This window comes from Canis lupus, chromosome 25 (genome assembly GCF_003254725.2).
Source record: "Canis lupus dingo isolate Sandy chromosome 25, ASM325472v2, whole genome shotgun sequence".
Classification (NCBI taxonomy): domain Eukaryota; kingdom Metazoa; phylum Chordata; class Mammalia; order Carnivora; family Canidae; genus Canis; species Canis lupus.
Window position 1 is genome coordinate 45,746,079 of NC_064267.1, and position 13,062 is coordinate 45,759,140.

The window sequence follows — 13,062 nt, forward strand, 5'->3', positions numbered from 1 at the left end:
ATGGCACACCGTTTTGAAAATCCTTCTTTCAGACAGTGTTGGACAAGAATAGTCTTCCTGCCTGAAACTAAGGACACAACCACTGCTTCTGATCCCAGTTACCTGCTGAAGGTGCCCACCCTTGGATGGAGGTTGCAGAACCAGCAGCAGGGAGGTACCTTTAAGAGATGCTCATCTCCTGAAGTTACTGAGCTTGTCTGAGATTTCCAAGAGAAACATCAAGAAATCTGACTTTTCTCCTGCTGAGCTCCCGGGACCACACTCTTGGGCTCAAATTGTCACCCCAATCCCTTACTGGGGGCTGGGCTCAGAGGGGACCACACCAACCACTCTTCTGGGGTTGGTGCTCTGGGTGCTGAGTGAGGCACCTTCTTGTCTGTTGACTCATCTTGGGATGGGCCAAGAACCAGCACAGAGGTCAGTTTTCTCACTGTTTTTTAAAAGATAATCTCTACGGAGACACAATGGGTAACAACAATAACCAACAAAGAGAGCGATTTGAGAACATCACAAGAGTTCATGTTGTTTTGGGACCAAGCCCATTGGAGAATGGCAGTTTTGATTGTCACCTTCCAACTGTCCCTTCCTTTCATGAAAGTCCCGCGAGGTGCCCATTCTTACCCATGCTCATCAGTCACCTGCTACTAACATCCTTGAGGACCTCAACTCAAAGTGTTTTTATAAGTCAGACTTACTATATTTCATAGCCATTGATTTGTGTTCATGATCGGAAGTACAGCCTTTTCAATGGGTTCTTCTATTCATTTTGATAATTTCAAATTTGTGACTCAAGTTTTCTAGGTACATACAATCATATCACAGGCAACTAACAATATCATTGTCTCTTTTATTCTAAAAGCTGTAACTTTTATTGTTTCTAGACCTTCTGGAGCAATGTTAGGTAATAGAACATGGTGGAACTCTATTTCTGATTTTATTGGAAATGCTACTAGCTCTTTACCTTTAAAGCATAACACTGGATATTTGGTGTAAGATATAATCCTGGAATACTTAGCTACCTTCAGAGATTATTCTTTTCCCCAATAAGAATGATTGTTGAACTTTATTAAAGACTTTTTGGGGGATGCCTTGCTGGCTCAGTGGTTGAGCCTCTGCCTTCAGCTCGGGGCGTGATCCTTGGGTCCTGGAATTGAGTCCTGCATTGGGCACCCCGCAGGGAGCCTACTTTTCCCTTTGCCTGTGTCTCTGCCTCTCGCTGTGTGTCTCTCATGAATAAATAAATAAAAACTATTTTTAAAAAAACACTTTTTGGCATTTACTGACATTTTTGTTTTTATCTTTAAAAAATATTTTTATTTTTTAAAGTAATCTCTGTGCCCAGTGTGAGGCTCAAACTCATAATCCTGAGATTAAGAGTTGTATGCTCTACTGACTGAGTCAGCCAGAGTCCCCTCTGCATTTATCTTTTTTTTTTTTTTTAGATTTTTATTTATTTATGAGAAACACACAGAGAGAGAGAGAGCATGTCAGAGACATAGGCAGAGGGAGAAGCAGACTCCATGCAAGGAGCCCGAGATGGGACTTGATCCTGGTACTCCAGGATCATACCTTGGACCAAAGGCAAGTGCTCAACCGCTGAGCTACCCAGGCTTCCCTGCATTTATCTTTTAAATTTGGAGTATGCATTCATAGATTTCCTACCATTTTAGTGCTCTTATCTCCCAGAAATAAGCCTTCAGTGATGCATGGAAATACTGTCATATATCTATGAGTTTATGTGCAAGTACTTTATTGAGAATGCTTGCATCCATGTTAATAATATGCCATCTTTGGCAAAACTACTGTTATTGGAAAATAAGTTATTATATGAAAAGAATAGTATCGTGGTCATCTTTGTCTGGAAGAATTTATAAAGTAGAAATCTCTTTCCCTTAAAAGTTCATATGACTTCTCCAGTGAAATCTTCTGAGTCCGAGGTTGGGGAAGGAACCATACTTTATTTTTATTTTTTGTGATTTGATTTTAAATTTTCTTTTCATCATGAAAAATGTCTTCATTTTTCTCCTGGGTTAAATTTTTTCATTTAATACATGGGCAGGAGAGAGATGTCTCTTGATCAAGTTTCAGGTCAGTTAGCACATCATCCTGTCGTCTTCTCACGTAGCTTATACCACTTTTTAAAAAAAAAAATTCTATTTCTGCTTTTTATGCATGGCTTTTCTTCATGAGACTTACCAAAGATCTCCTCAACAAACCCTCAAAGAACCAGCTTGGGGTGGATTTATTAATTGACCATTAATTAACCATTAATTCTCTTTTATTCTCTTTATCTTTTTTATTCTTGAAAGTACGTGAATAAAAATATTCTTGTTGTGGATGCCTGGGTGGCTCAGTCCATTAAGTGTCTGCCTTCGGCTCAGGTCATTACCTCAGGGTCCTAGGATGAAGCCCTGTGTTGGGCTCCTTGCTTAGCTGAGAGTCTGCTTCGCCTGCTTCTTCTGCCCCTCCCCTGGCTTGTGCTCTCTCTTGTTCACTCTCTCTCTCTCAAATATAAAATAAAATCTTAAAATATATTCTTGTTGTAAAATATTAAAAAAAAAAGAACTCAGGAGTATTCGGAACAAGAAAGGACAGCCTCCCTCTATTACTCCCACCCCCTCATTCCTGATGCCTTCTCTGTCCCAGGGTGACCTCAGGCAGGACTGGGGTCTATTTCTGTTCCAGGACCTTAGGATCTATATGTGAATAGAATAGAAACCACCCCCCACCCCCACGCCCCCCACCTAAGGAGCTTAGACTCAGCTCTCCTTCCAGGTCAGACATTGTCACCAAAGTCTCTGTAATGGCCACATGACTTTGTTACTTTACCCTTATGAAGGTCCTCAGGATTTTCCCCCAAAAGTTTTTATAGTTACAGACAAAGCTGCCATGAATGTCCGAGGAGATACATCTTAGCATACTAGTGAATATTTCTAGGGTTCTCTAAGAAACACATGTGTGGGGTACAAGGTCAGTGTATTGTAGATTTTGATAAAAAATCCCAAATTACTATTTGGGAGAAATTATTTTTTTTTATTTCAAATTTCCAAATGGTTTAGGATTTTTTTTAATGTGATTAATTTTTTTACTTTGGTGCACTGGGATAGAGAAATTTGTCTTTTTTATTTTTTATTTTGCGGTCATTTTTATCTTTGTAGAAGGTATTGTAAGGTCTTCCAAGTATGGCTGTACAAGGTAATAACTAGGCCATTTGTCTCTGAAGGATTCCCTCTCCAACCCTTCAGGTGGGGGGAACTTACTTTGTGCAGCTGCTTCTAAGCTTCTGGAGGCTTCCATCAGAATCTTTGCACTGCCTGGGACCTGTCCACTGAGGGGAGTCCTTCCTTTCCCCACAAGTGACATTCTTCTTCCCTCTTACATCATGGAAATTGTCTGCCATCGTGGTGACCACACGTTACATCTTGGGCTGGAGATGTGATCAGCCTTCCTTCCTACATCCACCCTCTTCCCCTTCTGCAATGGAAACTCTGCTCAGGACAGACTCTGGCCCAAAACACATCATTCCGCAGCCTGTCCAGACTGAAATAAGAGTGGAAACACACTCTCCCCTCTTCCCTTTCACCAGTGGGATCTTGGGGGAACTCTTTTTTTTTTTTTTTTCTGAGGAACTCCTTGAATTAATGCCATCTGCATCTGTGTACAGAATGTGGAAATCACGTGTTTCTTTGTTCTGTCATAGTTGTGTGTTTGCTTGTTTAAGTTCAACAAGTCTCTTCTCCAGAAGCTAATAAGTAAATTTGTGTTTCTCTTTAGACTTTCATCACATGGTATTTTCTGGTAATATCCGAAACCATTGCATGGGTTTTCATGGAGTTGAGCTTCCTTTCAGTGGTATGTAAAGAGTTGTCCTCTATAAATACTACAAAATGATTTTATTTTTTCAGTTACTCCAAGTGTGTTTATGTGATCTTTCATGAACTTATTGTGATCTGATAATGGTTTCTCCCACGTGTGTGATTCTTTTCAAAATGTATCTTGTGTTTTATTTTAAGCTCATGGATGCTATGTTACATGAAAGCTCATTAAGGGTAAATATTAACTTATCTTGGGTCAGAATGCTTGAATTTAAATCTTGAGTCCACCACTTACTACTGAGATCTTAATTTAATTCAGCATTTGATAATTATTTGTCCAGTCCCTACAATGTGGCATGAATGGAATGGGTCCAGGTGCTGAGACTAGATCGAGAAACAGAACCGATGATGTCTCTGCTTCATGGAGCTCATGATGGGGGCACAGCATGGATGGGAGGAGGGGGATCACAAAAAGGCAGCAAAGCTGTAGTAGGTTGGTTGGTGATTCACGTTATAAAGAAATAGGAAGGAGAATAGGGATAACAGGGATATGGGGGCTGCAATTATGTATGGGGTTGCTGCAGGGATACACGTGCCAAGATTGGAAGGAAGTGAGGTTATCAAGCCTTATGAATCACTTGGGAAGTGTGTCCCAGGCAAAGAGAATGCCAGCTGCAAAGGGAATGCTCAATCTTGTTCTAAACTCGGTGGGAAAACACAAGAGAAAAAGTCAGAAGGTTAAGATGACCAGATTCACATTTATTTAAAAGATCAAATAGTTTGTTATGTTGAAATAAGTGAGAGGATCAGAAAAACTAGCTAGAAGACACCACAGTCATTTTGGCAAGAGATGAGCCAGGGCAGTGACTGGAAATGAAGAAATGTGGACTAGTGTGAGAATATGTCCTAGGGACAGATTTGACTAGATGTTTGATGCTGTATGGTGAGCAGAGTCCTGAAGAAGAAGAAGCTGAAAAGAGGAACCACCCCATTCCAGGTTTTGGTTGAGAAACTGGGTGGTGAAGAACAATCCAGAACCTCCATGATTGGCAGTGAGCTTTAAGGCCCCAGGCCTGGGGAGGCCCCTAAGCGAATGTTCCTGACAAACAGGAAACCACAGACTAGCAGAGCCTGACCCACTAGCAGGTTCACAGATGGAGGGAGGCAGCGTCCACTGTTGTACCAGGGTGAGGGAAGGAACGTGGAGCTTCTGATCTCCACTCAAGGAAGGGGAGAAGAAGTGAGAGGAAAGAGAAGAGGAGGATGGGTGAGAAAGATGGCCAAGACCCCCTGCCTGGGACTCCTCCCCATATCTTTATCTTGGGGAACATCTTCAGCACTCACAAGCTTAGAGAGAGAGTTCTTGAAGGAAGGGACCAGGGTTCAAGCCTCCTGAGTGCCAGTAGGAGGTAGAGGAGTCCTGAGGTAGGGGAGGACCTCAAGACTCTGCCAGAATGCGGACCTCTGCAGGTCAGATTTGTGTGAGTCCTGATTTCTCACCCAAAACTCTGGAAGAAGTCCACATGCCGTGAAATTTCTGTCGTCACCAAGAGCCTTTAGTTTGAGACAAGATTTCCACCTCAAGAGGCAACCCAGCTCTGAGAGGAGAACTAGGTCAAACAATGATTCCAGAGTCCTTCCCCACCCCTCATTACGCTTCTCATTTTTTCTTGATTTTCTTCCTTTGTTTTCTTTGTGTTTTCTTCTTCTGGCTTTTTTCTTTGGTAGCAAATCTTCTAATCCCTCCCCATTGGCAAGATAGTCCCTTCTGGGACAACACAACAACCTCTGCTCAGAACTGCATCTAGAGCCAGGACTTCAGGAATGTGAGCACCTCAGTCTGCAGGTGGGGAAATGACTCAGACAAGAGGCTGCTTCTTGGTGTCTGTGTGTGTATGTGTGTGTGTGTGTGTGTTTACCATGATGTGAGCCACTGAAATAGTCTCTGCTATTTTATCAGTTGATTCTCCTACATGATTTTTGCACGGAAATATTTGATCTGAGAACATCTGTTACTGTCTGGAACATATTTTTTTGCCTAGTACTTGACTTGGCACTTCCTATAGCTGTCAGATAAGCATCGTCTCACAGATTCTGTGACATAGCTCAATATTCCCGAACAAACATCAATTATGCTTATGGCTGGAATTGTGTCAATCTGAATGCAAAATGTGCCAGCTGTCTTCCTCGCTCGCAGTCTTCTTAATTACGCTGGCTCAATTATGCTGATATTGCAGGACTGTTCATTGTTGCTTTATAAATAAAAATGATATCACTAGGTAACTTTCTAGTTGGACTAGATTTTGCAGATTCAAAATAATAACATGCAAGATACTGATCCATTCCTCAACTTGCACCATGGCTTCATCTCCCAGTGGTCTACTGGTCTACTGGTCTCTCTATCTGAACTCTCTCTGGGAGCTTCCAGTGTGTAGGTCCCACCCAACTGAGTTAATTAATTCTATTGTCAGGGTTCCTATTGTTAAGATGGAATTGTAGAGATGTATTGGAGAGGTTTCATTTCAAGCACTCAGGGTGTGACGAAAATATTTTCAGTGTTTCTTTCCCCAAACTTCTGTGTGCCTGCTGTTTAAAAATCTCTGTGGCTAGCACATAAATATGCCTGTATCTGAGACTTGTATTTACATTTGTAGTCTTGGTGATTAGCATCATTCTTTTGTTTTTTTTTTTTTAATATTTTTTTTCAATTTTTATTTATTTATGATAGTCACAGAGAGAGAGAGAGAGGCAGAGACACAGGCAGAGGGAGAAGCAGGCTCCATGCACTGGGAGCCCGACGTGGGATTCGATCCCGGGTCTCCAGGATCGCGCCCTGGGCCAAAGGCAGGCGCCAAACCGCTGCGCCACCCAGGGATCCCAGCATCATTCTTTTGAAAAAAAAAACATGTCTCTCTCCCCCTCTCTCTCTCTTTTCTCTCTCTCTAAAAAATGTCTCATTTGAGATCTAATAGTCTTGTTCCTAAAAATTAATCCTAAAGAGAAATTTCAGCCCAAAACATCTGTCTATACAAAACATTCTTAGAAAAAAAATTTTTTTGATAACAATAAAAATTATTTTTATTGGGGCACCTGGCTGGCCCAGTCAGTGGAGCATGTGACTCTTGATCTCGGGTTTGTAAGTTCAAGCCTCATGTTGATTATAGAGACTACTTAAAAAGAAAATCTAAAAAAATAATGTCATGTAAATATTATTGCTTACAATCGTCACCACAAAGCTTATGAGCCTTGTCAACATCCCACTTCATTTTATGTGTAGTACATTGTTTACCACAGTGCACGAGGTGATGTTTTTCCTTGCATATTGTACCTGGCAAGACCAGTCATTGGACACAAGATTATTCTAGGGTGATTAATTAATGATAAATGGGATATCACATAGTTTGACATCAAATATTTGATGCAGAAGGGCATGGTCTATCCTTGCTACTTGGTGCCTGCACACTCCAGGCTTGTAGTGGACATACAGAACTGGCAGTTTGGATCTCTTCTGTAAAATAACTAATTTCAGGTGAGCACATGGCTTCTCAGGCTGGCCCTATGTGAATCAAGAAGAGAGAAGAAAAACAATGCTTTCAAACTCATCCCAGGCAAACCACCACCCCCTCTCTACTCCTGCAGCCCACCTCTGCCTTTTACTTCTTTGCCTCCATAGACCTAAAAGTAGTGTCAAACACAGGGTTAAAAGCAGGGTGGGGAAGGGGCGGGGGCAGGTGGCACCAAACATTTTCAGCCTTGGCTAGCATTTCCCCTTCCAATACATCATATGGATTTGAGCAAATGCTACAAAAATGCTAAAGCAATAGAATAGTGGCCAAGAAAGTGAAATAATGTGCACCTGTTACAAATGATAATTATACAGACACTGGCAAGATAGAATTGGTTTGGTATCACATTGGCAGAATGTGAAACTCAGTGTGCATTGTGTTTGCAGTTATATAAAATAAAGATAGGGCATGAATTTTGGCAATATTGTGAAGGGTTTTTTTAATTTTAAAAAATGGCTCAAGATGAGCCACCCCAAAATATGGCACCTTGGCATATGGATATTTGAAGCTGAAGGAGTTTGAGGGAAAAAAATAAAAGCAAGAAGGTCACTTTGACCTTCTCTCCCCTTCTTCCCGGATGCAGATCACAGCTTCTCTGTATGAGGTTCACCTCCTGTGCAGGAGGAGAGGAGCACCCTAGCTCCCAAGACAGCGATGTTGAGAAGAATCTCAACAAACAAACCTTGCTGCTTCATCCAGAGTACTACACTTAGCTCCTCCTCAACCCCATCACTTCTTTCACGACTGCCCACTCTTCCTCAGACCCAGCATGGGGTCTGCACACTGGAGCTCAATCATTCCTTTGGGCTTTCATTTCCACGTGTCATATAAAACTTATATTAAATAAGTGTGTGTGCTTTTCTCCTGATGATCTATCTCTGTCATCTTAATTTTCAGACCCAGCCAGGGACCCTAAGCGAGTCAAGGGGGTTATTTTTTGCCCTCCCCTTGCTTAAGAATGAAAGGAAAACTGTCGGGTGCCCGGGTGGCTCAGTGGTTGAGCATCTGCCTTCTGCTCAGGTCATGATCCCAGGGTCCTGGGATCGAGTCCCACATCGGGTTCCCCACAGGGAGCCTGCTTCTCCCTCTGCCTGTCTCTCTGCCTCTCTCTCCGTGTCTCTCATAAATAAATAATAAAGTCTTTAAAAAAGAAAAAGAAAATTGCCTTATGATGTATTCTCTAGAATTCTTGATAAGTTAAGTAATCAAGGCACATACTTGTATATCCTTACACACCTCTCATTTCAAATGGTAGAAAGCTGTGATACTTCAGAATGCCTCCAACATAACAACCAAATGCAGCATGCACACCTTGTGGGGAATCTGATTTGAAGACTCTGGAAATGAAAAAGAAATTTTTGAGAAAACTAGAAATATTTAATTATGGAATATATTTAAGATAATATTAAATATTATGGTTAATTTTTAAGGTATAATAGCATGGTGGTTATGCTAAAAAAAAGTCATCTGTTAGAGATATATTTATGTTAAAAAAAAAAACATGGTGTTTGAGATTTGCCTTAAAAATTTTTTAAACTAGGGATACCTGGGTGGCTCAGGTGGTAAAGCATCTGACTCTTGAGCTCAGCTCAGCTCTTGATCTCAAGGTCATGACTTCAAGCCCTGCGTTGGGCTCCATACTGGGTGTGAAGCCTACTTTAAAAAAAATTAAAAACTGGGAAGTAGGGCAACGTTAGACAAAATGAGGAAAATGATGGTAATTGTTGAAATTGAAGCAGTAGTTGGGCACTTGGACGTTTACAGTTTCCAAGTGTGAGGTATGCTTAAAACTTCCATAATAAAACAAAAAAAGGCCATAACTCCAGCTGGCTCCAGTCATGGAAATGAAAATAATTCAATATCAGATTAATCTTAGAGCTCAGAGCAGTAAATCAGAATAGTTCGAGATTTTGTTGACACTGAGAAATGAGATTTACTGGATTCTTTCTCTTTGTTAACATTACTGTTTGTGCTGTTCATTCATGCATTCCAATGCTGGGCATGTGTTTTTAGTGTTTGTACTGGGAAATGTCAAAACTTTCTCTACTTCCTCTTTACGAATCAAATTGATTTTTACTTATTGCCTCCTTGACCTTATCGACATACAAAGAGAGAGAATCTAAATACCAGTTTGTGGTAAAGGGATTCTGGATCGTATAAGAAATAATCATAAAGTAAGACAGGAGAGTTAAGGATTTAAACATTCAGAGGCCCAAATGTAGGAAAGAGAGGGAAGACTGGGGTGGCCAGGGGCAGAGGAGGATGGGTTGGGTGGAGGTGCTCAAAGGACACAAACCTCCACTTATAGGATGAGTGAGTGCTGGGGTGTAATGCACAGCACGGTGACTCGGAAGCATTGTACACTCGGAAGTCGCTAAGAGAGTAGATCTTAATATTTCTCACCATACACACACAAAAATGGTACCTATGTGAGGGGATGAATGGGCCTCCTAACCTTCCCGAGGTAGCTATTCTGCAATATAGAAGTGCATCAAATGATCACGCTGTATACCTTAAACTTACACAATGTTATATGTCAATTATGCCTTCATAAAGCTGGAAAAAAAATCCAGAGATGATGCAAAATCAACAGAGAAGGCTGACGTTTCCAGATATTGTTGAGAAAGTAACTTGGAGAAAGAGCACCGTATTTATTCCTGAGTTCCCTGGTAACCAAGACCAAAAGAAAAACACAGATTACACTGAATAGTTGAAAAGGAAATCAGACACATTTATCAGTGTTTGTAATGAAACCACACTTATGATGAAATCCATCTTGAAAGAGTATTCTTGGATATTGAGTAACGGTAAAAGACCGTGTTTTCCAAAGGGGTAGTGGAAAGGGAGGTGGGCGGGGGATTGGGGTGACTGGGTGATGGGCACTGAGGGGGGCACTTGATGGGATGAGCGCTGGGTGATATGCTATATGTTGGCAAATTGAACTCCAATTAAAAAAAAAAAAAGACCGTGTTTTTCATTGCTGTTTCTTATAAGATGCAGAGACACAACTTAAACAAAAGCTTCCCAGATTAATTTTCTGTGAAGTTTGAAAACATGCTGTTAATCACAAATCAGTACTATTAGGTCTGCTGAAGGTTAAGAAAATATGCTCCAGGCATTTTTGTTTTCTGGCGATGTAATTCATATAAATAATCCAGAAGAATCGACAAGCTGAGTATCCATGCCAGGGCTCTGGTGACACGTGGGCAGGAGCCAGAGAAACAGGGCCACCTTCTCTCCCTGACCCTCTCTGGCACCTGCTCTGACCCATCCATCCCCGTGTGTATTCTGGAAAAACATCGGTTTTGTTAGACGTTCCCAGGGGCCCTATCAAAAAAGGTTTCAAAGTGAGTATTGAGATGTGCTGCTCTAAACAAAGTTAAGTCAATTCCTTTGTTACAGGATGCTCCTAGGCCTTAATACACTGCAGTGTGTTTCGAATGTCCGAGAAGCGTGGAGTGTACCGATCCCCCCAACATGGTTGCTATGACCTCCTCCTCCTCTGTTTATTTTTTTAATACAGCATACTTTAGGATCCTTTTCTCCTCAACACATAGTTTGGAAAGTGCTGGACTGTAGTATCTGCTGAAATGAGGGCCATAAGCTTTATATAACAAACATTGAAGCCATGGTTCACATTCTGTCATTCAGAGCCAAACTTGCAGACTTCTAGAATCATATGGTAGCTCCCAGCAGGTGCCTGATTGCCTGATTCATCCTCTCCCGCTAAAAGACCCATGAAGGCACATGCAAAATTGCAAAATTGCAACTGCACCAGAAGCTAAGAATATCAATTAAAGCTTGGCCCCAGTCTGGGAGGGATTTCTGCCAATGGTGGTGCAGATGAGGACAGATTGAGGAACTCTCATTAGCTGATGCACAATGTGGCTTCTGAAACGGAGCTCTGAGGTCAGACAAGAGGGAGCCAAGCCCTTCCCAGGGGTGCCAGCAAGTGCCGGGCAGTGAGCTTGGGCATGACGGGAATGGCACCCTGAGGCGAACAGGGCTATTTCCTTCTCCTAGCCACTGCTAATCTGTATTTTTGCAAAGGATGCACCCACCAGTGAAGCAATCTGCAGCTCCTGGTCACCTGGAAATACTTTACCCTTTCTCCAGGTACAAAGGTCCTGGTGAACACCTACTCACAACAAAACGTGGCTAATGGCCCTTCCTTCTGTAAAGGTTCTGAGAAGGGAATCTTGTCAGCACCAGAATGGACGGGGTGGGGTCATGGGGATCAGCTCGAGTGGGCTTCGGCAGCTTGATTCTCACGCAGCAGAGGAATATCATTTTAGTAGATATGAAGTCAAGTCAGGGGATATCAGGTTTTGGACAGACGGTGAAGTCCTTAAGACTTAGAGGTAATGTTAGCAAAATTAAAAATAAGGACATGAGGGTGCCTGCGTGGCTCAGTGGTTGAGCATCTGCCTTTGGCTCAGGTGGTGATCCTCAGGTCCTGGGATCGAGTCCTGCATGGGGCTCCCCGCAGGGAGCCTGCTTCTCCCTCTGCCTGTGTCTCTGCCTCTCTCTGTGTGTCTCTCATGAGTAAATAAATAAAATATATTTTTTAAAAAGTAAGGACATGAAAAAGTAGCTAATGCTATTGTAGTAATCATATTGCAAAATATGCACATGTATCAGACCAACATATTATACATCCCAAACTTAAACAGTGTTATACATCAATTATATAAATTTAAGAAAACACCTTGGGGAAAAAATAGGATATATACGTTCCAAATTATAGCAAGAAAAAAAAACAGCCTATAGACAAAAAAATAAAAATAAAAAAGACCAAAAAAGGAAGGAAAAATCAAAGATGGATTTAAAAAAAAAAAAAACACAAAAGTAAGATGGCAAAAGTAAAAGCAAACATACTTTGAGACAATTAACAAAATAATTAAAATCTCCTATTCAGAGACTCTAAGACTGGATCAAAAAGAAAATTTAAAGGTGAGTTATTGATATAAAACTCCCCTAAAACAGAGGACAGAACAGAAATGTTAAAAGATGGGCAAATATATGTTAGACACACACAAATACAAGAAAGCAAGATTTTAAAAAATGATCTTAGACAAAAGAATATGCAAGGGAAAATCATTAAACAAGAAAGATTTTTTTTCAGATTGGGAAAGATATAATTACAATGAAACTATGATGATCACAAATATTTATGTGCCAAATAAAATAACATTGACAATAGTATTTAAAGCAAAGACTGTTAAAAAAATCTAAGAAGAGATTCACTACAAAAATATTTGGAGTAGGAGATTTTAACAAAGCAAGGTAAGGTTTTCTTTCTAAGTTCAAGGGATGGAAAAGTTTAAGAGGCATAGAAAATTAGGATAATAAAATAATACGATTGATTAAGGAATAAGGATTAATATGCCTACACTCAAAACAAAAGTGCACCTTCTTTCAAGCACCTAAGGACAATTTGTAAAAATAACTATTCACACATAGGAAAACCCTGAATTACAAAAGTGGCTTTATTGTACGAAGTTTGCGATTAAACTAGAAAATGTAACTAAAATTTAAGCAAAACAAAACAAAAGTAATTGGAAAACTTTAAGGACATTTGTAAACAATTCTGATTAGGAAAAAAGAGCTTAGCTCCTTGCTCCTATTTTTCAGCTAAAACTTAAGAACAAAATGAAACAAAACAACCAAGGACATGAACC

At 40.8% G+C, this 13,062-nt stretch overlaps 1 long non-coding RNA gene across 1 annotated transcript; it reads right to left on the bottom strand.

Moving 5' to 3' along the window:
- Positions 1–7,171: 7,171 nt before the first annotated feature.
- On the bottom strand, positions 7,172–8,718 carry LOC118355852 (uncharacterized). The gene is made up of 2 exons (XR_004819103.2): positions 8,618–8,718; positions 7,172–7,371 (listed from the first exon to the last, which is right to left on the bottom strand). It is a non-coding gene; the product is annotated as an uncharacterized LOC118355852 (long non-coding RNA).
- Between the last annotated feature and the right edge of the window lie 4,344 nt (positions 8,719–13,062).